We start from the raw sequence: 24,542 nt of genomic DNA, 5'->3' as shown, positions 1-24,542 counted from the left end.
AAGAAAAAGACAAACTGAATTTGGAACTAAACCCAGTTTGGTGTTGAGTGAATGTAGACTGGCAGAGATGCAGCGCTGCAGTTGGTTTAGCTCAGATGTGAACTGTCAAGGTCTGTGATTCCTGCAATCCCTAGCTTCTGCACCCACAGTTCTTGTGATTACATCTGTCAGGTTAATCTCCATTTACCTGAGACAAACCCATCGTTTGACCCTTTTACACCAAGCAACACTGAACAGCTGTATAGGCTGCCAAGTGCATGCCCTACAGGCCGAACTGCAGACTGAGCAGCAATGTGCAATGAACCTCTTTACCCTCAGTTGCATAAAAATCATGCTAATATATCTGACACCACAATGTGAGGACTTCAGACTGCTGTGCCAAGCAAAGAAGAAGTTCCCCCATCCTTTCTTTCACGCACTATTTCCTTCACTCGCCCTCGTTTCAGACTGAGAGCTAGGTTGGCACACGAGGCTTCACCAGGGGGAAAAAAACGAGCCAGGAAACCAGATTTCTCTGAAACTGATCCTGTATTTTGATAGGTCCTACCACACAGACCGCAACTCAAGAGAGACAGCGCGAGAGAGAGAGAGAGAGAGAGAGAGAGAGATAGGCAGTGTATTACAACCAAAGGCCGCGTGTGGGTGCAGAGCAGTTCTTGATGCCTTTGGCAATGTGGTTAAACAGCGATACTGATCTCGGAGCTGTTGCTCACCATGGCACAAGCTTGGCACGAAGGTTGACCAAACTTCCTCTTGGCACATTCTCAAGGATGGATTTGATTTGCTCAACTCATTCATTCTTAAAAACAACGGAGATCATTTTCTTTTGCCAACCAATTACATGTGCTATTGCCAAATACTGCACATGCACACCTTGAAATGATTTAGCTAAAAGCCAATGCACACTTAAGCTGCTGTTATTCTAGTTTAACAATTGATGGAGGGAGCAGCTAGCTCGCAAAAAATGCAGAAGAAGAGGTAAAAACATTGCAATTACTTTGATAGAAACTGATTCGCAATTGCTTGGAACAAGCAGGTTTTTTCATCACAATTTTTTTTTTCCACTGAACAAATATGCAAGTCACAACAATGTGACATTTGTTGAGCTCTGTACCAAAAAAACACGTGAACATGTCTCTACAGCTTCTTTTGGATGCTGAGCTGGACAGGTGGTGAATCTGATCATATTTAGTTAACCATGCAGCCATAGGAGCAGTTTAAGTGTGTCACCGAGTGGCACACAATGGATAGAAAACATTCTTCACTCTAACATCATATTGCAAAAAAACATTTTGTGTTTCAGCATCTTAATCAGAAGCAGACTCATTCCAATCATCTGCCCTTATAACCATCTCTCTCAGGGCGGACATGCATGTGGTGGCATTTATCATGCAGACATGGCAAATTACCCTGCAGTTCTTAGAGAGCTGATGACTAAGTCAAATACTTTTCGTGACTCATTGATTTAAAAACAAAGTTGACTGTTTAGAGTGGTGTGAACACATGCACAACAGCCTTCAAATACGATTCATGAGAGACAAAAACAAAAGAAGAAAAGCTCAAATAAAACTATATATATATATATGTCAAGAGCAGTCAGGCATTAAGATCAAATGTCATTCCAGTGATAATTGTAGGCCAAATAAAAATGTGGGTGAAGCTTGTGGGTGTAGCTACAAAGCAATGCAAAGTAGACATCATTAGTAAATCATAAGTTTGTTGGGAATTGTTGAGTAACCAGCACGGACGGATAAAACAACACTTCTGCGAGCACTTGAGTGTATGTGAACGTCTATGTAGCCGTCTAATACTGACAGTATGGATACCTGTTATCTAGTGCCAGTGCTATGATGGGGTTCCCATGGCGCCCCAGGGGACCCCGCCCCCGCCAAGAGCTCACAACAACAACAACTTCGAAAGCAAAACACATAAATAACAACAAGAACAATCACCATCCCCGTCCCCAGTTTGCAGCAACCACACCAAGCACAGCGAGGGGAGACGTGGGATCTGGGGATCTTGGAGCAAATCAAAACCAACACTCTCTTTCCTGGGAAGGTCCCAGGGCCTTTGTTATCTGCCTTCAAACCAGTATGATTCATCAGCTGTGTTATGGATGTTATTGTTGGCTGTGGGAACAGCCCCTCTCATAACCAAGAAGTAGGGCAGAGATAAATGCCTTTTTATGTCACTGTATCTCCGTCCACCTAACATTTACGAGCAGTATTTGTGTTGATCATTTCACAGCAGCCGGAGCAGGTGAAGGACTCTCATTCTCCTTACGTCAGCCATAAAACGATGAAGCAAGCGCTCAAGATCCGACACCGCCTCTACCCCCACCAAACACACACAAAGAATGCCACTGGCTGTCAATCATTTTAACTGACCCGGCTTCTCATATCCCACAAACCTAATCATCAGTGATTGTCAGTCGGCAGGTCTATAAAGCCTGGTGTTTACCCCGTCTAGACAGACTGGGGGACTGGCGGCCATGGGCATCTGAGTGGTACATTGCACCCAGTTTAACCACAGATGAGAGCAATACTGTCATTTAACACCATAAATCAGCCCCCTTGCACACAAACTGCCTATGAGGGTTGGGGTGTTAGGAAACCAATTTGAAGAGTAATCTGAAAACAAAGTTTCAAAGCATAAGAAGCTCAGCAGAGGAATTCCCTTTTGATGCATTAGCGCACTTGATTCCTGAGGCTAAACTGCACCGGGCAATAAATCATCAAGTTGAAGCAACAATATAGTTCCTGTGGTTCCCATACGATGAGTGTTAGCATGGTGGGTTGTGTGTGTTTTGTTTTTTTTCTGCCTTCACGGATAAAAGTGAGACAAGGCAGGATTGTCTCTGAGCTCAGAATGAACCGAGACAGCAAACATGGCAGGAAAGTGAACAGAGGTAAACTGTCGCAGCTATCTGGGCAAATAAGAATAGTTCTCGCTGTGGGTGAAGAGCTCTTCTCTCCAAAAAACAAATATTATTTCCCCCTTTTAACTGGCCAAGCACTGACAGAGACATACTGTACTAGGCCTCTCCTCAGTGTTTCCAGCTGAAACCTCACTCAGACCTCAATTTAACATGGCTCGCAGTGATGCCTGGAAAAAATTATGCCACCACACATATTATCATATTAATTACCGCAGTGTATTTTCGCTCACCAGGAGGAGAGAGAATCGCAAAATAAAGCGTCGCAAAAAATGAAAAATCCTGTCTGACCAGAGGAATTTGTTTACACAGAAGTTGAGTCACAAAAAAAAAAAAAAAGAAAAGAAAAATGAAGAAACAAGTTGAAGAGAAGACACATTTTGCAAAGAGAGAGAAGAAGAAAAAAAAAAAGACTAATTGCAGCATCAAGTTTGAACATCTGCTGGGGGACGGATTAACAGCTATGTGCTATGTTGGTGCTTTTCAAGAAGGCGAGACTTCTCATACTAAATATAGGCCTGAGACTGTATACTTGGGAATTCCGTTGATGCGGATTCAGGCACCGGGAGAGGAAATAACCTTCTACTGCCGTGACAGGCCACTAAACAGTCGCTGTGATGCGGACTGATAGCGTATATGTATATCCCGTCCACAGCCCCTCGACTGGAACTGCTGCCATATCACTGAAAGGAAGTAGACCTGTTATTGTTATGACCTCAAAGGCTTTGGGTGGTCCGCACACACACACACACACACACACAAACACACAGAGTCAGAGCGAGACAAGAGACAGCAGGCACACGCAAATATTACTATATTAAAACAATTGGACTCATGCTCGCCGAGCACCTGCTATCTCCCGTGAAAACATGCAAATTGCAGCTCGCAGTGCACAAACTCCCACACGATGAATCCCTGGAATGCATTTTTCCAGGAGACCAACGCAAATTATTTACAGTTAAAGCAGCCATCCACACACGCAAGCTTATCCAGCGATGACTCACATCGCCATCAACACAAGAGCCCAACGGATATATCGCTTGGCCGATTTTGGCTTATCGCACGTGTGCTGGTGTTTGTTGAGGCTGTCGACCAACACTTTTTTTTGGTTTTGAAGAACAGGGGGCAGAAAATGATGCTTGGGGTGATGCGTAGTTATTGAAGTTTACTGTGTCAGTGCATGTGTGTCATTTTAGACAATAAAGTTAATCGTTAAACTGTAAAATATCCTTCATGCGTTACATATTTTTTTGTCAAAAAAGTGTTTGATGGGATCTTTTGTAAATTTTCAGTCGATGTATCGGTATCTGAGCTAAAATCTGAAAAATCGGTATCAACAGCTGTCCCCAAAATACATATACTGGTCGGGCTCTCATAAACACACAATGACACAGGATTGTTCTGAGGCGGAGCGTGAGATGTCACAGCAGGCGGAAGTCACCATGGTTACAACCACTGAGTGGCAGACTCACAAATATTGTTAGTATTTATTAAGTGCTGCAATCTTAAAGTGGCAACAGACAAGCTTTCTGCTTCAACGTATCATTATGAAGCAAATGTGGATTGCAAAATGTAATGGAAACAGAATAATGACACCATCTGTGTTTCGCTATACAACTGTCTGCCACTGGGCACGTTGTCACCGGGGGGAGACGAGTGTTAACTGGCCATCCATTTCTGTTATTGACTGAATGAACTCACGTTTTTTTGTTGTTTTTTTTTTCCTGTGTTGCTGTTATTTGCGACTCTGATGAAGACAGACACCACCCCGCTGTCTTCGCAACTGCCACACTGACATTCAGACAGAACACCGTGGAAACACCAGACACACATCTCACACCAGCGGCCGGGTTAATTTGCCTGGTTTGACACCGCACGTCCTGTGATGTGAGTATTAGGCGTGTGCTCAGTGCAATGTCGATGCTGAAACCGCATGTTGTGGCCCCGCAACATACACTTAAAACACATGCGCACGCAAGCACATGCAGAGAGATATGCATCAGCTACAGGCTTCTGTGAAAAGCCTGTCAGTGGTTGGTGCGAGCTGACGCTGGCAAGAGATTCCTCATGGCTGGAGTACAACACAGACCTGTCCGAACAACGACACACTCAACCTCGCCCAAGATAAGCAGGATGAAGTTAATCTCCCCACAAAAGACACAAAGCTTTGCACATTAGCAAGACAAATCTTAGAAAACACTGAGGTGCTGCTCTTACTTCAGGCCCATTAGTAACTCAGCAAAGTGTGTGTGGTGGCATTTCAGTGATGCACTCAAAGACTTTTGGTTTCAGAGTTCACAACGCTCTGTTTTAAACACAATCAGCACCCAGCAGAGTAAAACATTACTGTATCCAGTTACCAGGAGTGTAACCCTAAAGCTGGAGGGGGGGGGAGCAGGTCTCACACATGCAGACAGGAAAACAATCACCTCCCCTCAGACAGACTGAAAGAGACACGCTCGCATTGGCTTTAACAAACCTTTACAGCAGCACAGCTCGCATTTTGTCATGTCCACACACAAAAACCCCCACATGCACATAGACAAATAGTGGCAATCAGTGGGTGGATGTCAGCCCCCAGACAGGAACTGCTCCCAGCATTGGTAACGGAGCTCATAAATCACCGCACACATTGGGGTAATGATCCATTGAGAAAGTGAGGTGAAACTGAAATACAGTGGCCCTTTTAAAGACCACACCACAGGCAGGCACAGCTCGGCCTCCCGTCTGGCAGCAGCGCTATCATTAACGCGATTATCACTGTGCACGGGTTTGACAGAAGCTCAGCACACAGAGGCGACGCGCAAACACTCAGACTACACAAGGGTTGTAATTCTTGCAGGGCTTCAGTGGAGGCTTTGTTGCTCGTTACTGTCTTTTATTCAAATGTGAACTTTTTGTGTCGGAGCTTTGTGCCCAACGGCATGAAAAAAATAACATTTACTAATGTATCTTTAATAAGCTTTGTGCTGAAATGTCACAACGATATCACAGTCAAAGTTCAGGTTAATCAAACTTAATGGCAATCCAACCCATAACTGTTGCTGGTGTCTGTAGCATGGTTGTTAAAACATCTGGTGAGAAAAATGTCGATTACTTTTGCCTCCGATGTTGAGAAGGAGGATAAACTCGTGTTTTTAAATGCTTTGCCAAAGGAAAACATATATTTTCAATGTAAATAAGACCTAAAATTATGGTTAAAATAACCGAATAACGTAAGAGTAAAAAGTTTAGTTAGGATTTGTCTGGTCTCAGAGCTTCATTCTGTTCAATGAAACAACAACTCACCTCTGCTTTCCATTAGACATTTCTCCAATGAATAACAGATTTCAATAAATTACAAAACGCTTCAAACCTCATTTGAGAGAAAAACTTCATTTCAGATTATTTCCTGAAGACAAGACTGGAATTCAGTTTGGGAAAATATTTTCTTAAGATGCTTTATATTCATCTGGGAACTGTTGTTAATACTGCGTTCTGGGTGAGAGAGAGCCCGAGGCTCCCAAGTCAAGCAGATCCAGAAACGGGTCTGAAACCTGGAGTTCATATTCTGCGGATTTCCTCCACGTCAATTTCATCAATTATGTGTTTACCTGCAATCTGCAGGCTATCTGTTATTTGCAGGGGAAGAGGGGCAACATCCTACCTGGTAGCAATTTAGAGATTCAGACTGATTAGCATACAAACAGCTCTTTGAGGGCCAATCGTCAAATCGGCTTAAAGGCTGAAGACCAACAAGGGATCAATTACTCATGACAGCACATCAGTGATTGTTTTCAAATGCTTGCCAATTACAGCATCAGCATGTCATCAGTGTGCAAACATACAGACCAGAAAAACACAGATAACATTACCTGCAAGTACCTGATCTGTTCCAACTAAACAATCTCACCACTATTACTATACCACTGCCCCCCAGTGGCCAGGTCTGGTATGGCAGACCACCACAGCTGTGAACTGCTCTCCTCAGCCTCCCAGTTTCTATTGTATAGAGCGCTGAAGCTGTGTGAAGCTGCCTGCTGGTAAAATCCAAGAAGAGCTTCTGTCAAAAACTCTGAGGCTCATTCTGAGAAGCATGGATCTGACAGTGACCCTCGCTGAGCCCAAGTAATATTGCATTCCTTAACCAGAATTATGAGCATTAAAGAGGAAGAAAAGCAAGATTCATAATAGCGCTTTGACAGTTCTCCAGTTGCACCGTCAGGTAGAAGTCTCTCAGTACGGTGCTCTCATTCACACGCTGAAAATTCATCTTTCCAAGTAAACTCACATCAGTTTCCACCCAATAAATATATTCTCTGCTCACCTCGAGGCCTCTCAAGATGTTTCCACCTTTTGATAAAGAACAGCTGAAAACTGAAATTGAGTAATTATCCGCTCAAAATGCCAATGGAGCGTCTGGTCCACGAAACATTTCTTAGAGGGGGTGATTATTTGATACTCAAAAAGGTAAATTTTCATTTGACACTTGCTGAATTTGGCTGGTATTAGTGGAAACATATTTAAAAAGGGGGGGAACTATAAGCTCCTCTGTGCCACAGAAAACACTGCTCCTGAAACACCTCGTCAACAGTCTTGCATTCTCGACATCCCGCTACGTCCCCAACGTGACATATCTGCATAATTTATGCCTCGCAACTAGGCAGGTAGTAACTGATTCAGCACATCTACTCTGTTGTTGTTGTTGTGAGTGGTGCTGGCTCAGGCATGTGTGAGCTCACCAATCAGAGCAGGCTGGGTGTTCGAGAGGAGGGCGGCCTTAAAGAGACAGGAGCTAAAACAGAGCAAGTTTTTTGAGCTCTAAAGCATGAAAATCTATTTTAGTAGTAAAGTTATGGACCTGAAAATTACCAGAACATGACTCCTTTGAGATATGTTAAGCCTGAGAATATATGTGAACACACATCACAAACAGCAGTGAGAATAAAAACAGAGAATAAATAAATATATATATACAAAAGAAGTTCTACACTTACTGTTTGAGTTTCTGAGTGGTGTCACTGCTGCCTGGTCACACTCTCCTGTCAGGGACGAGAGCAGAAAGAAACAGTCATTTGTTTCACACTCAGTGAAAGAATTACACCATCACACCCCTGGCTCGTTAAACCACTTAATGAGTTTGATCTTTAAAAAAAACAAACAAACATCTGGATTAAGACAAATACACACAGCAGGAGAACAACCAAGGAAATTACCAATAATTAATCGCCTAGAAGAACCCCGCAAACCCAACGTCCCTCCCCACTCCATGAGAACGCTGACCATGAAACAGTAGGATTGCTTCAGTACAAGCGACTCTTGGACACACTTCAAAAGTCCAATGAAGACGCTTATTATGAGTATTATCTCTTGCAAGATATAACAAAGCAACAATGCAAAATAATAGTAATAAATCAGAAAATTGACATCTGAATGACCCGGCCAATTCCTCGCAGCGCTAACAAAACAGTATGCAAAACAGTGGAATCACTGTTAAGTCACAAAAAGGGTCCATGTGTGGAGAGTTTAAATTCACAGAAACAGTTAATGGAATAAATATGATTTCCATGTTCATCGACATAGAAGCCAAAGATCGGAATGACTTGGAATGATGCATAAAGCGATGGCAACCGCGCTGCGTCAATCAAAAGAGCTCCACTCAAGAGTGAGGGAGCCAATGAAAACACAGTGGCTCAAACTGATGACTCTCACTGTTTTCCTCTGTGTCCGTGCCCGCTGTATCAATTGACCGATGGAGATCTGTTCTGAAGGAGGGCTCCAAACACTGTTTTCATTTATGGACGCATTATTTTTCGAGACAAAAACACATTCAGTAGAGCAATAAAAAGCATAAAACAACAGATGCGAGGGGTTTACGGCTCGTTATGAACAGTAAGAATTTGGTGAAAGTAAGCGCCGCTAAACAAAAGCAGGATTTGTCGATTTTGGAGACTTGCAGGGAAACGAGAGACAATTATATCAATCCGGCTGTCTGCACAGGCTTGACGGCTCACATGGAGCACTGGAGCTGCTGTTGTGCATATGTGCCGCTCACACGGTTACTTGTGAGAGCATGCACGTTCTTTTGAATCAGCCGTGGGTTGGTGGAACAAAGTATGTCTTCCTCCTAGCCTCCAGCAAGGAGTGATGCATTAGTGGAAATGCTGACAATGAGTCATATTACAGAAACAGCAAGGCACCCCAATCTTAATTCCAACTGAACTCGGCCCAGCGAGACATTGACAAGCTGTGATTTATCCGTGCTTCGGTTTGACACAAAGAGCCATAAGCAAGAAGAAAAATCTCAATTCCAAACTTCCACGTTAAAAAATTGATTTTTCGCTGGCAAATGTGATGAAGTGACCACGCTTGTCGGAAAATGGAATTAGCATGCTGGTTTTTTCTTTTTTTTTTTTTTTAAATTGGACTTCAAAACACTGGATTCAACACAAGCAGAACATGCAGCACCTTTACTCAAGAAAATTTATACTAGAATATGGTGGAATAAGAAGTAAAACTATTAAATAATCAGCCACTTGCCAAATTCATACTTAGAACGAATAGAGGGCAGCATATCAGCAGAGTAACCGCTAACTGCTGCCAACTGTAGCTGCTGTTAGCTAGTTACCACAGTTAGCAGGCAGCTAGTGGTCCAAGCTGGGATTTTGGAGACCCAGGTAAGTGTTGGTGTTCTTGGCAGTTGTTAGCTGGTTAGCATGATAAACACTGCAACACCTGCAACACCTTCAACACCTTCAACACGAAGGTCCAGTTTGTTCCCAACTCTGACTGACACTTCAGGACTGCAGGCCCAGTCAGCTGTCACCCAAAACTATCAGTCCTTGACAAATTGGGATCCTTACAAATTGGACCTTTAATGTAATGTATAGTTTTTTAAGTTAGCTGAACTTTAATTTTCTGTTTTTTATTTTCACACCACTTCAAAGGTTGATGTCTTTCGACTAAAAATAATAATATGAATGAGAATACTGTGCAGATCAACCCATGAATAAGTTTGAAGAAAACATATGATGGAAACTCTTTAACACTTTAACTGTAGACTTTTGTAACAATAATAAACACACTGCAAACCATGATGAAGGTCAGTATTGAATTCAGTCTCTACTGTCTTCGTTTCATACATCTTCTCTGTATGATGCTAAGCAGCAGCTGCAGCTGCTCTTTGTGTGAAACAAAGAATTGACTCCTCAAACTGAAGGAAATCTAAAAGGAAATCAAACTTCTTTGTGATGTTCGTGTGGCTGAGAAGTTGCTGATTCAACTTAATGTCCTACGGTTACTGAAAATGCTTCCTTGAGTTCTGCTGACAGGCTTCACAAACAAATATCTGAGTCAGTGGTCGAACTTACCTTTTAAAGTTGAAACAAGTGATTATTTGCTGTGTAGTTTTTGGTCGTAACACAGATTAAGACCAGGGTTAAAGAGTCAGGGTGGGTACTGGCTCTACACAGACCCTCCCACCAACTGAGAACTGTAAACAAATCACTTCTTCCAAAAGAAAGTCATCTGCTTGCACTTTTCTGATATGTGGCAATTCGTTTTCAAGCAGAGGGGTCCCCTCTGTAAACTGAGGACACCACCCCCTAACGTGATGTTCATGTTCATAAGGGAACTCGAGGACATCTCAGTTCCTCAAGCTCCCTGAGGAGAAAGCTACAATGGCAGGATACAGCAACCACATATGGAAGACATTGTGGGCAATTACAGTACAGTAGTTGAAACACTTATACAAGCTATGCAATATGTACACAGGAAAAGCCGCAGCGTGCATCTAAGTCCAAACGAGCACGAGGGCTGAATGAACGCTCGTAAACAAGCATTAGGGTAAAACATCCTTCTCCGTGCCAACAACCAGAACTGACTAGTCTGAGAAACACGAACTATAGATCACTAACAGGTGGAAACAAACGAAGATCTGACGGACGTCTTGCTGAGGACTACTAAGAGTTTCACCGATGGCTATGTGTGAGTTGAGTGGAAAGTGTCACAGGTGAACGGTTAACTGCTCCTAAAGTGTAGCGTGTTTTGTAAACACAGTCATGTGGGGATCTTTATCTGACCGTGCACTGAAACAAACAGTCCCTGTCTGTTTACAACCGCTGACATCTCGCCATCTAAATATTCATGGAGGCAAGAAAATGAGAGCTTTACAGTCGGACCCCTCCAGCCACACTGATTGGATCTAAATTCGTAATGACAAGACAGCTGCACACAAACACTGTTCCTTAAAGACAGCGTTCTGAAAAAGCATTATCTTGTTTCAGGCACATGGTTTAAATCAAAGGTGGACCGGATTGTGTAGTAGTGGAAAGCTGTTATTTTCAAAGACCCACGGGCCTACTTTTTCAGGGTCCATGTACTACACAATGAAACTTTCTCTGATCATGCATCGGGATGTATCTCTGGAGCAGACAGAACAGATTGTGCTCAGGATAAACACTGGCTGCACATGAGGCTGCACTGCTGCTCTCCAGTAACAATACCAATGCAGAGCGGCGAAACGCGAGCCAAAAAGCCGCTGCCAAAGCCCGCGCAGCACTTGTTTCTTATCAATGATTTGTGAACGTCATTCTCAAGTTACCATTAACTGTGGCAGCAGAGCGATACAGTCCTCAAGTTTACGTTTTCTTTCACACTCAAGAAACCAAATATCTTTGGCCTCCCTCAGTCAGTTTGGGTGACGGCGTTCACACGCTTGTCTCGGGCTGGCCGGGTAACTGCTGAGCATCGTTATCTGAGAGCGGAGCTGTTGACTGAGCGGAAAGTTTCTTCAGGAAGGCAATCAAAAAAAAAAATTTTTCAAGTTAACCTGACAAAATCGTAAACCGGCAAAACAACAAGAAGCCGTGCCAACGAATGTTCTGAATTTTAAGGGAATAAAAAAAAAAAAAAAATGGCTCCAGTGGAGAAAAGCGCTGATTGTTGGTGATTGCTCGGGTATGCTATGGTTCTGTGCACCTCTCGGGACACCTGCCATCAATCTTCACACAATTGCATATAAATGATTGAAAACAAAAAGAGGAAAGAAAGCTTGCTCGGGGAACATTCGGCAACATTACTGGAAAAAACAATACTCCGTCTATCCTCGAAAAAGGATGCCACAAATCAGAACACAGCGATTCAAATTGATCTTCCTTGCAGGCCTCCTCTTTTCCTCCTTGTCTAAAGTTTGGGGTCTCCTTCACCACTGACGCCTCTGGCTTCCCACCACCAACAGGACGGCTAGCCAGGAGGACGAGCCAAATAAATTGCCAAACAGTTTGTCTGTCATTTGATCACACTGCAGGCCGTATTTAGTGGGGGAAAGAAAAAAAAAACGGTGGTGAGACTGTTTTTTCGTGTATTCACGGACGCCTGCAGCTGTTTTCCTCATCTCCCCTGTGTTTTTTTTTTTCCGCCACAGATCATTTGGGCAGATGTACACTTCACCTGAGGTAGAACTGACAACCGAGGCTCCCCTGTGCTTAGCGTGGATGTATGAAACATATCCTGCCTTTGAGGAGGAAGGTGAAGGGCTTTGCTGAATTGACATGAACAACACATCGCCATCCAGCACACCCTAATGGCAGGGTAATCCACCTCTCCCAGGGGCTTAACGCAAATATATACGCTCTTAACTGGAAACACGCGCACTCACAATACCTCCAGTGTGTGCGCAGTGCGTGTTTACATGTACATGTGGTAATCTAGCTGGAAGCACCCGCGATCCAAATTCCTTTCATCAGTACCAAGCCAGCCCAAGGATGTGTCCGCCCCAAACCTTTCCCTCCCCCCGTCCTCCATCTAACAACCCTCACATTAGCCCGCTGCCCACCCATCAGCCCACCTCCTCATCAGCAGGCTTCTGTGTCGCCTCCACTGATGCATCCAGGGGGAAGGAGAGTCCATGACGGTCTAAACCCATTATAAAAGTCTCTTAAACCCCCCCAACACACACCCACAGATACTACAGCCCTGTGTGGTCACAGGTCTGTGGAGCCTCGGGGCCCTGACATGTGGAAGCAATCATGGCAGAGAAAGATGAAATGATATATAGAACTAATACAGAGATGGATCAGTAATGACCGAGATCTGATGTCTAATCAAAATACATTCACTCAGCGCAAGCAGTGACTTCATAGGTCTGGGGTGTACGTCTGAGAGTGGAGGCCCCTGGTCTGTAATGACCCGGATCACGTATCATACAATAATACATGGATTTGAGTGCCTCCATTACAAAATATTTGCCAAAACTACTGTTCACACAGGCACTCTCAATACTAGAATGATGCAATCCTGCTAGCCTTTACAGAAAAAGCATTCGGACGGGGTCGAGTATGAATAAATCGAGGGAAAAGCTGCCTGAATATCAAAATGTTACTTTTTTTTCTGACCGCTAAACTGTTCACATTACCTGAGCTGCTCTCCGTTCAGTCACACAATGTGAACAAGGCCAACAAGCCCACTCTCACGTCTGGAATACTCTTCAGAGTCCCTGGTAGGAGTTTGTGTTCAGCTGCCTCAAACGCTCAAATTACACCTTATTATGCTGAGGTACACAGTGTTGGGCTGTGATAGCTGGTTCCATTTCAGATATTCAAGCTCTGTGTCCAACAAAGTTACCTTTTCATTCTACTTTCAGAAGAATCTATCTGGGAAACTGAACACTGATTGCAATTATTGTCGCTCTCTTCCCGAGAGTTCGATGTGAAGATCGATACCTCACTTATGTCTGTAGGATAAATAGGAACACAGCTAGTTTAAAAAAAAAACAAAACAAAAAAAACAAAACATGAGGGTGGATTGGTGATAGCTACGAGCATGCACGCCGATACATCCACCCACACAACCTCGTACAATATGAACACAAACACACACATTCGCACACACACACACACACACACACACACTGTTACACATGACCTCAATGCCAGATTTTGGCCGCCCCAGGTCCAAAACTGTGGCTGCCAAAAGGGTGAGGAAATATTTGCGGGCCGATAGGAAATATCCTCCCAAGTCGTTGTCTTGTTTGATCAAGCCTTGGCAAAAAACCCAACGTGTAAGAAGAATGCAATGCATGTAAGTTGTGGCGTTTTTATGAGGGGTTACGTGCAGGACTAAGTCTTGGCCAGGCACAATACCCTCCCCGATTCCTCTGAACACTGGGAGTTGCGGAAAGCTTACCGGACCTGGCCAAGAAGCGGTCGAGCACCGAACACGAACCCTGTTAACCACAACTTCTTACATGTCCTTATACCCAAACAAACGGGATAACATGCTAATAAGCGAGACTGAGATCTGAACAGAGTCAGGGTAACCATATTCCACTTGTCTTTACAGTGACGATAAGCTAACCGGCTACAAGTTCAAGCTGTATGTGTAAGGGATACACGTGAGAGTGGTATCAGCCTTCTCATCTCAGTCTTGGCATGAAAACGACCATATTTCACAAAATACTGAACTATTCATTTAAAGCTAAATAGAATTTGTGGGATTAATAAAAGGATTCACATGGATTTGACTTGAACAAGCAGATTGAATAGTGGATAGAGATTATATAGAATACGACTGGGACGCAGACCTCCGTGTACTTAATGTCTGTCAAGGCTTAAAGCCCGAAGAGATCTGATACAGTTGCCTCTGCTATGACCAAAATCTGATATCAATGTCAGACCCTGCAGTCTACTCAAACAAGGAGTAACTCAATAAAAACGTCTGTATTTTGCCTGTATCTTAAAGCCAGGTCTCTCCTTAGAATAACATACCCTGAAATCTAAATGAAACTCAGAGATCCATATGTCCGTGATATTAGAAACAGATATGAACGTGTGCCAGAACACGAGCCCATGCAGCGTTTCCACCCCCAGAATCCTTCGCTGGTTATTTAAAATCAATCGGCATTTGGAGAAATTACTCGGCAATGAATCGCTCGATGTCCACTTTCTTTCAGCTCGCTTCATCGACTTCTACTCCAGCCGGCGTTTCCTCACGTTTTTTTCCCACATGGCAAACCTCAGAGGAGATGTGAACTTGTCAACTTAAGACAGGCGGCTCGACGCCTAAGTGTGTAATAGATCTGCCGGCACCACCGTAGCTGTCATGGCGTTTGTCACGTTTTTGCCTTCAGTCAAATAATAAATGCAACGTCCAGTTAGACTTTCAAAATAAAGTTTTGCTGAGAAACACTGTGGAAGGGCACAGTTTGGTTAGGTTTAGACAACAAATATAATCAGTTAATGAAGGGTTAAATTAAGTACGGTGGTTAAGTTATGCTCGCAGCTTTCAGCTTCCTTCCCTAACCGATTATATTTCTTGGCTAAAACTAACCAAATTAAGTCTGGTTGTTCAGTCATGCAAGCAGCTTTCACCTCAACCTTTTAGCACAGCATCATATAGCCAGCATGCGTGTTTTCAAGACCCTTAAACAGGGTTCTTGTTTTAAAACCAGTCCACTGGAAACACTTAAAAATGTCAGCTGGAAACAGACGCTAGAGTTTTCAACCAACCCTTAAAGTGTGGCTAGTTAGCTAATTGCCAAAATCTGCTAGTGACAAACATCAGTTCCACCATTTTTTCAGTGGTGAATCTGTCAGAGTCACCTGTCACTCCAACGCTCACGACAAGGTGAGTGGACCGTCTGACACACAGCAGAGTGCACATACACACATTCTCGGGAATCCACTGTCATGTTTCTGTCAGTGTATCCTCAGGTAGCACCGTCTGCATCATAAACCAGGAATGTTTCTGAGCCACAAGACAAAGAGAGAGCCAGCTCGGTAATCTTCCCTCCTCATTCATCTCTCACACACACATTTGCCTCACGTCGTTGGCAAGCACTTGATCCTTGCGCAACATCAATAACTGCTTTGTGACCCAATTTCTATAAATGAGTTCGGCAATTACACACCGAATGAAACGACTCCACCTCAGGATGTGTATCCATCATAACTTTTAATAGCACGCTGTTAATCGCAGAGGTTTGTGTGCAGCAGTGTTGCGAAGAAGAAAGGGAGACGACAGGGTGAGTGATGGGGGGAACGTCTTTGCTTTGTGTGGTACCGCAGTCGGAAACACGGGTTAATAAAGATAATGGTCTGATATATGAGGTTCAACTGAGAGGAAGCTTCTCCAGTGTTGGGAGAAAAACTGTTGACTATATCTGACATGAGAAATCACAAGGATTCAGAATACGTCCATCTTTATTCAATACCGCGCGTAAACCAGTTTCGCAGGTTAACGACGCCCCACAAATAACTGATAGCAGAAAAGGTTAACGGCAGTGAAAAATTTATGGCGAATATATTTCAGTCAGGAACGAAGAAAGAGCTACTTTTTTTTTACAAAAGAAACAGATATAAACAATTCATGGAATATGTTTTTCTTCTGTTTTCTGTCTCTCAAAGTTGATTACACAATTACACAAACACGAAAACAGGAACTCTTTAATGTGAGTATGCGCGCGCACGTGTGTGTGTGTGTGTGTGTGTGTGTGTGTGTGTGTGTGTGTGTGTGTGTGCTGCGTGCGTGCGTGTGCGTGTTTGTATTGTAACCAAACTCCCTCTACCCACCGATCACGTGATCAAGAAGAGCTGAACCAGATGGCGGAGAATTAGGCCAGAAAATGAATACTCTCTCACTTCAGTCCCTCCCACTACACCCCTACCTCTCCCTGAACACACACACACACACACACACACACACACACACACACACACACACACACACACACACACACACACACACACACCTATGGTATCACTCAAGCTATTTACTGCAGAGCTTTAACACTACAGGTATACATTCCCACACTAATTATTGCCACACACCTTTTGTCCTCGTCTCTGCTTCTGCTGGACCTCATGAAACTCCAGATGGATTCTGCCTTCTGCCCCGACAACAGACTGACTCAGACTCTGGACTTTTTAGTTTTTGTTGGGATTTTTTGAGTTCACTCGGTGCAGGCGGGTTTTTTTTTTTGTTTTTTTTTTTGCTAAATCCTTCAAGTTTACGTGAGATCCCTCCTTAGTCCTTCTGAGGGCCACTGCCAGCCACACTCACTTCATCATGTTACACGGCAGTGACAACGCGGCCTTTGGGTGTTCCCTGATCTTGTCTCTCGCTCTCTAATTGCACTAAGCCACTGCCGAGCCAAGACACAGCTGGGTACGACAACATTCACCTCATTTTCCCGAGCTGAATGGGGCTGAGCTGAGCGGTGCGGGCAGGGCGGATCCTCGAAATGAAAAGGTTCTTGTTCAGCGCTGATTGCAAAGATAATTGTCAGAGCTGGAAGGCAGTGAAGCCCCCTTTGCCTTTTTTCTCCACCCCGCTCGTCCACTCCCCTTTCTTTGCTCGCATCATTACCCGGCGCAGCCCTGAACCACTGACCATCTTACAGAACTGGGCCCTGATTAAACCTGAGGCAACACCAGCCGAGGGGGCGAACGTCACATTCTCCTCCCTGCGTTTTCGAGCTTAAACGGCGCCTGTGATTTCTTTCAGTGTACAAAACTTAACTTAACTCTCCGCTCTTTGGTTTTGCCAAAATCTTACTGGAGGTTCAACAGAGAATGAAGTGACGTGATGGCCGACAAAGGAGATGCACCGTGAAGGTGCTGATAAACAGACCGTGACCACAGAAACATAATCTTGCGGCGGTTTTAAATAATCATTCCGATCAATGTCACATGAATGAAACTGCATTTCACAATCAACATCATAATAGCCGTTATCATTGGTACGGATTAACCAACCCTCAAAGCTCCTGTTGCCGTGCACAGGTGTATTATTCAGGTAAACCAGGTACCAGTAAAATGAGCTCCTATAAGCAGTTGTCAGGGTCACAGGGCAGCGGTAACTTTCAATAAAAAATTCCTTCCCTGTCTTCACAAATTCCCCGAGCCGCAGGACATCCGGATGCATCCGTAGCCAGAAAAGCACAGGTGTGATTGTTTATGTTAGAAATCAGGCTGCATTCCATTTAGGTAAGATATTTCAAGGGGTCCTGGGGTATGGCGTGTTTGCTCACTGTCATAACTGAGTGTGACGTCGTTAACAACGTAACACAATACTGGACATCTGCCGCTGTAAAAGCTGTGAATGACCAGGCTTCCCTCCTTAATGGGACTTTTTTCAATTCAGGATTTTTTTTTTTTTTTTTTTAAATCTCTCACTTTCAGCCTCTCCGCTCACTTTCCTCTCCTGGTGATAAAAATCAATAAGAATTGCTTCATTAACAGAAAAGAAAAGACTGAGTTTAGAGAGACACGACACGATTCAATCTATATTGGCTATAATAAATGAAAGGAAATGAAATTCTCCTCAGTGGATGTCATAATTAGGCTGCTCTCCAGCTTGTATTCGGGATAATATTGCGCAGAGACGTTGACCTACGCCGCAGAGATCGTAACGGTCGATTCGCTGTCACGAAAGCATGCCTGCTCTAAACATCTGTCAGCGGTTAGGTAAACACCTGCCATCACAAGTAAACACGCAGGTTTTCTGATGGTCTGAGGGACTTAAGACTTCACTGCAGCTCAGCTGGAAGTGGAAATCATGTCGTCCATCTTCAGCTGTCTTGCTCCTCTTCCCCTTTGTCTTCACGTAATTCTTTCGCCCTATTAAAATCTGTCTTAATCCATCTTTCCTGTAACACATCCTCTTGTTCTCTTCACAGCTCACTGAAGTGTCAGGAAAAGGGTCTTTATCTCCTCAGAACTCTTTGCTTGAGTCATACATGCTGAGTCAGTCCAGTCCTGTGGCTCTCTCCACGTCTGGACTCTGTCTGAATGTGAAAACTCATTATCTCTCTATAGCGCTGTCATTTGTCCAGCCTGTCTAGCCGGGAGACTTGTTTTAAAGACAGAACCAGGCCTTTCTGTTGCGAGTTCTCCGGTGTCTTTAGTGGCGGTGGCTGTGTCGTGCAGACTGGGATCATGGGAGCCAGCACATGGCACAGGCCTCAACCCCAGAATCTGAAAAAGGAGACTTTCTGCTGCAAGGATATCAGTTTGTGAAGCAACTAAACATTCGAAAAACATGATGAAACACATGTCTGAGTCTTGATAGGTTAATGCGTGAATATAAGCAGAGATGGTGGGATGCAGTGTCAGTCACCGGAGTTCAGCGGATCCATAAACCTCCCAGTCCCTGTTTTCCTGGGCTGACCTCTTGGTACGGCTGGACCGGAGGAAAAAAAAAACATGCTCTGAGATATCAACCATGTACGGCTCCAGACATGGCCTCGTACTGCATGCCACATCTGGCATAATCATATTTTACAACCATAACAAGATAAGGAGGAGGCAAATCAAACGCAGCGCTTACACTTCTGCTCAGTGAAAAGCAAATTGGAGTTTCCTTTCATCACACGAGAGCTCTCTGGCGCTAACAAACAAGCAGTCGTTCTCCCATGGAATCAGAGTCGGGCCTCGGCCCAAACTGGACGGCCTCTCTCAGTCCCTCATGTCTCTGAAAACAAAGGACCATTCTCGCCTGTTATAACTCACAAAGTGTGAACATAAATCAGTGCAACACGCCACTTCCATCTCTGACCCATTTTGTCAGAACAAAACAGGACGAATGTGTCTCTCGAACTGAAGTTAGCCGTCCTCTCATGCACGTTTGCACAGACATTATAAATCTGGGTTTTTCCAAAAGTTGCCAGCTGCCACTCGCAAAAAGCATTCCACGATAAGGAAAGAGAAATAAGCTGAGGCGAAAGATGCCGTGTGAGGTACTGCGCTCGTGGTGTTGACAGCCAGGTTAGCTCACTCGCTGCAAACGTAGCTTAATATTCCTTATTGTTCAGTATGGAAGTCTTCCCAGTAATCTTGTTGTGTTTACAGAGGCGGTACGGCACTTATTAAGTTTCCTGCAGCTTACAGTAAAGAGCAGAATCTCAATAACTCGTGATGAGATTTGCTCATAATGCGATACACCGCGAGTAGAATGTGTTACAGCTCAAACAGACCACAGAGCTCATCCTATAAATGCCTCCGGTTCAGACACTTAATATCAGCGAAGGAAGATTTGATCTTTATGTCACTGCGGCTCATAAAAAACGAGCACCGCCTCCTAGTTATCCATGACATGATTTCTTGCAACCCATATTACCATCACGACGCACCCACACACACCAAACACTGATGATATCGCCTTCACGTAAATCAAGTCACGTCTAGCTTGGAAGTTATAAACAGAAATTAAAAGGGAAGCAAGACCCTCGAATCTCATTAGCTGAGCACAAGTAGTGATTAAAAGTTGGGCCACCTTCAATGAGGTTGCTTGAGTTACAGATCAAAAAGTCAGATTTCTCTGCCTTTGACTCACTATTTATAGGATATTAAGTGTATTCCAGTGGGCTAAATCACTTTGCTTTAATTTTCACAAGCTTCTTCCTCTCTATATCAATGCATATCGATGTCAGTGGTCCCTTGTATGATGCTCTCTACACATTAAAGGATATTTTCACTCAGAAATTATTACTGGAAAGTCACAACAAAACAGTGTTGTCCTAAACAACTGAGGAGGATGGGGACTTGTTTTAAAGAGGTCATATTATCCTTTTAGGGTTTTTGAAGCATTTTTGTTCATTTTGAAGGGAGTTACTCTCTCCCACAGAGAACACTGCTCCGACACTGCCTGAAACACCTGGTTTGGGTTCGAGCCTTTACTTCTCTAACTTATGTGCATCACTATGTAATCGGCGTTATATAAATATATATATATTTATTATAAAATGCAAACATTACTGTCCGTCAGCAGAAGTACAGTTGCCTCTGCTGTAGCCACGTTATTTTAGATCACACTACCTTGCTCAGCATGACCCCTGCTACTCTGCCTCTGATTGGCTGCATGCTTCCCGTCCAGTGATGCTTAATGTGCAACTCTCACCAAAGACTGAACAGAGGCAAGACGTCTCACTCTGTAGCTAAACTGGAGCCTTCAAGAAGTTGTGTGAGAAGGGGATGCTGCATATTGTGTTTTTTGAAAATCAAAGTTATGTAAATCTTTTCTACCAGGACCCTCAAATGAAAGCATGAACCTGAAAATTAGCGTAACATGACCTCTTTAAAACATAAAAAACACGGCTCAATATAGCTCGTCTGGAGTAATCCAGGTCTCTGGAAACCCTGAGATCCCATGTTGATTTATGAAGACGTTATTTCCACCCTTGACATACCGTGGTGATGCTTATCTAGAAGTGCTAACTCTTCTAGATAAACAACTACAGTGAAGATTTGGGCTTATGAAAGGGTGTAAATGTAGTCTTTTCAAATAAACTGGAGATCTCAGGGCAATTTTGTTGTTTTCTTTTCTACATTTTAAGACAAGTCTTCATCTGCTTTAGTGGTTTCTGAGAACACTGCAGCGCCACTTTTTGCTTTTAATCTCCAGAGATGCGTCACAGACTACGAAAAACTCCACACAAGTTGAGATTGGCATGAGCGTGACAGGTTACAGGATTTTGGGTGAGCTCATCTTTTGAGTCAAAAAGGTATCGTGTCTCCAATCAAATGTATCAAAAAAATAAAACTGAAAAGACGTGTGAGAGAAAACAGCAATGTGTAATTTTGCAAAACACAGAAATACCTCCTACATTGAGCAGCAACAGAGATTATACAATTACACATGGTGAAGGAAGAGAGAAGCAACCTGAAAGTTAAATAACACGTAATACTGAACTGTAAGGTTTTTTTTTTAAATTCACAAATAAAAGTTTTTAAGTATTTTATTCCATCCAGGCTGACTGGAGCACATCTCCATCTTTGGTAAGCAGCCGGCTGAGAGGCACATTGTGAAATCACAGTGCTGAAAAAAGAAAAAAAAAACAAAAAACCCTCCCAACACTTTCAAAACGTGAAAATATAAAATCAAACATCACGAAGAGAGCAGCGGAGGCAACACAAAGCACCTCGTGAGCCCCCGTCAAAAGCAGTTACCCCCCCTCACGTCATCACGTCTTAAGTTCACCTCCAGTTCAGCGACGTAATGCGCACTTGAATTTAACCATTAAGACCATTAAAACCACGCAGACCGCCGGCGCGTCCCGCAGCTTACCTTCCGCGCTAAAGCGAGACGATTCAGTCGCAGGTCGGAGCTGTGAACTTTAGCAGAGTGAGTGGCTTTTTGTTTTGTTTTGCTTTAAATTTCAGCCAAGTCTTTGACCAGGAAGCATTTAGCAGCCGCTTGTCTGGATGAGTTTGAACCCCCTCCTCTGCCTCACATCTGGTCCCTGAAGCTGCAGGAGAACCTCCCATCCATCCGCGCAGCTTCAGCTCGACCCTGCGCACAAAAACTTCTCCTTTTGTTGTCTTTCTTTCTTGCTTTTTTTTTTTTTTTTTTCACAACAGAGTCAAGGAGTTCCCTGCCTCTTCGCCTTTATCATGATATATATCTTTGAAGCTCGCTGCAGAAGACACCCCTCAGGGCGAAAGAGTTGCTCTGGTTGCCAGGTGACATCATCAACAAGTGTCGAGCTTGTTGATTGGATAAATAAAGGCTGGTCAGGATTAATAGGACCGACACGAGAGCCAATCAGGAGGCAGAAGCTGCATTAATGCAGAATAAATGTGCAGATACATTAAGGTCAATTAAGAATATTTACTTTGCTCAAGTAGTCTGTTGTTATTTCACAATACACGGGAATTAAAGTTACAGTATAATAATATAGGGCTGCCTTTAGATATTGAAAACAAATGTGTTATTTGAATTTTAATTTAACAACCAAATTACCCATAGTTCATAGTTACTAATTACTTGTTAGCAGATGTTGTTAGTGACCCAGAACTATCAAAATAATAAAGTAATAATATTCACATATTTATGTTGTGTTAGATTAATGAAGTGTTGTCATACGTTACATCCTATGTTTTTTTTTTTTAAATTGTAATCTCCCTTATAACTCAGTGTATCACTGGATACAGTTACTATTGTCTTCTGTACTGATTATGTAATCCCATTACATGTATTCTGTTACTCCCCCACGCCTGATAATATAGTATATTAGATATATAGCAGCCTATATATCTACATCCGTGTACAACTTCACTACGAAATGGTGCAAAAGTGCCCTGCTGGATGCCGCATGGTAAAAGCAACATGATAAAGTGGCTTCCATGGTGGCCCAGAGTGCGAGAAATGTTGATGAAGTGCCCTCAGTGGTTCCCTGCCAGTGGAGAAAAAGAAGTGATAAACGCTCCTTTGGTTGATAAGACTTGATAAAGTGCCCTCCCAGTGTAGAAAACATCATAAAATGCTGTGCAGACTGCTCTGCATGCCAGAAAATGAGTTAGTCTTTAAGTGAATTAGAAGTAGTTCCCTGTGTTTTATTATAAAAAGAGATGATGTAGTTATACTTCAAAATCTGAGTCACAACACAACCGAGTTTTGTTGTGTGAAGCTGTACTTCAGATTCATGAAATCAGCCTCAGTGAAGATATAAATCACTTCATCGAAGTCTTGGACGTGTGCTTTTTTTTAGATGTGTAACAAATACATCATCCAGTAAAAATAAAACTATTCTTTGAGCTGTAAATCCTGTTTTAGGATTAAAAATATATGTACTGAAACATTAAAAGATGCTCTATTTTCTCGTTCCTTCCAACAGTGCTACCTTTACCATGTGCTAATGCTAATACAAAGGCAAAATAAAGGTTGATGAATTAAAAGACAGATCCTCTTTGTTAGCTTGTCATCTTCAAGTAACGAAAAGGGAAGTTCAGTATTTGACTGTGCTGCTCGTTTAAGAATAAAAGCCACTGTCACAACAGGAAACAGACTCAAAGCACAGAGAAGTTTCTGTAGCCAAAAGTCTCAAGTTACTAACTAATCTAACGGATATTCAGCAAGTGAGAAATAAAATAGTAAGAAAAAAAAAATAGGAAAACTGATAAAAACGCAACTCTTGCATGTAATCTGTCCTTTGGCGCGAGGCCGATACAGCCCGGCTGTGGGGAGCTTTGTTTCCCCAAGATTAACAACTGCTGATTTATGATCCTGGAGACACATCTTGTTTGGACGTTTTTGCTCCAACAATCATGTTCGCTCATCTTAACACATCCCGAGATAACTCCTCCAGCCTTGTAAAAAAAAAAAAAAGAAAAGAAAAAAGAAAAACTTACAAGAGCTGTGCAGCCAAAGTAGAAACCAGAGTGGGAGCATCGGCTGGTCGGTCGGTACGTACGTACGTACTCGTGTTGCAACGGATGCCAGCAGAGCCGGTGTCACCGGTGCACAGAGCCGCTGAGAGAAGGCCGAGAAAACATACACCGCTTGTTCTCCATCACTCCACTCCTTCTCTCCAAACATGCATTCTGCTTCCAAACAATCTCATCCCTCCATCTATCACTCATTCCTGTTTTCAGCAGGTTATCTTAGAGGCAGCCTGAGAGAGGGCCCGTCGCTACGGCAACCATTCCATTTCCTGGATGGAGCCCAGGGTTGTAAAAGTGAAGAGAAGAAGAAGGCCGTTACGAGCAGCAGGTCTGTTCCCTGTTCCAAGTCCAAGATTTAATGGAGGGTTCACTTGGTCCGAGCCAACATTTGAACTCAGTTATGTCAAGATTATTTCAGAGGGGATGGACCCACCGGTCTACCCCACACACTTTGTAGCCCAGCTCAGTGT

At 43.4% G+C, this 24,542-nt stretch overlaps 1 protein-coding gene across 17 annotated transcripts in view; it reads right to left on the bottom strand.

Moving 5' to 3' along the window:
* LOC119024655 (zinc finger protein 469) overlaps positions 1 to 24,274 on the bottom strand; it is a 196,665-nt gene extending 172,391 nt beyond the window's left edge. For 15 of the 17 annotated variants that reach the window (XR_005076558.1, XR_005076559.1, XR_005076557.1 and 12 more), the window contains exons 1-2: positions 21,977 to 22,272; positions 7,912 to 7,956 (exon numbers count right to left, since the gene is read on the bottom strand). The gene's annotated coding sequence lies outside the window, so the exon portion shown is untranslated. Of the gene's footprint in view, positions 1 to 7,911; positions 7,957 to 19,030; positions 19,094 to 19,240; positions 19,385 to 21,976; positions 22,273 to 24,039 lie in introns of those variants that run through there. The other 2 variants (XM_037107637.1, XM_037107638.1) reach the window with 2 other exon arrangements.
* Between the last annotated feature and the right edge of the window lie 268 nt (positions 24,275 to 24,542).

Source organism: Acanthopagrus latus, chromosome 8, assembly GCF_904848185.1.
Source record: "Acanthopagrus latus isolate v.2019 chromosome 8, fAcaLat1.1, whole genome shotgun sequence".
Taxonomy (NCBI): Eukaryota; Metazoa; Chordata; class Actinopteri; order Spariformes; family Sparidae; genus Acanthopagrus; species Acanthopagrus latus.
This window is presented reverse-complemented; position numbering and strand designations above follow the sequence as displayed.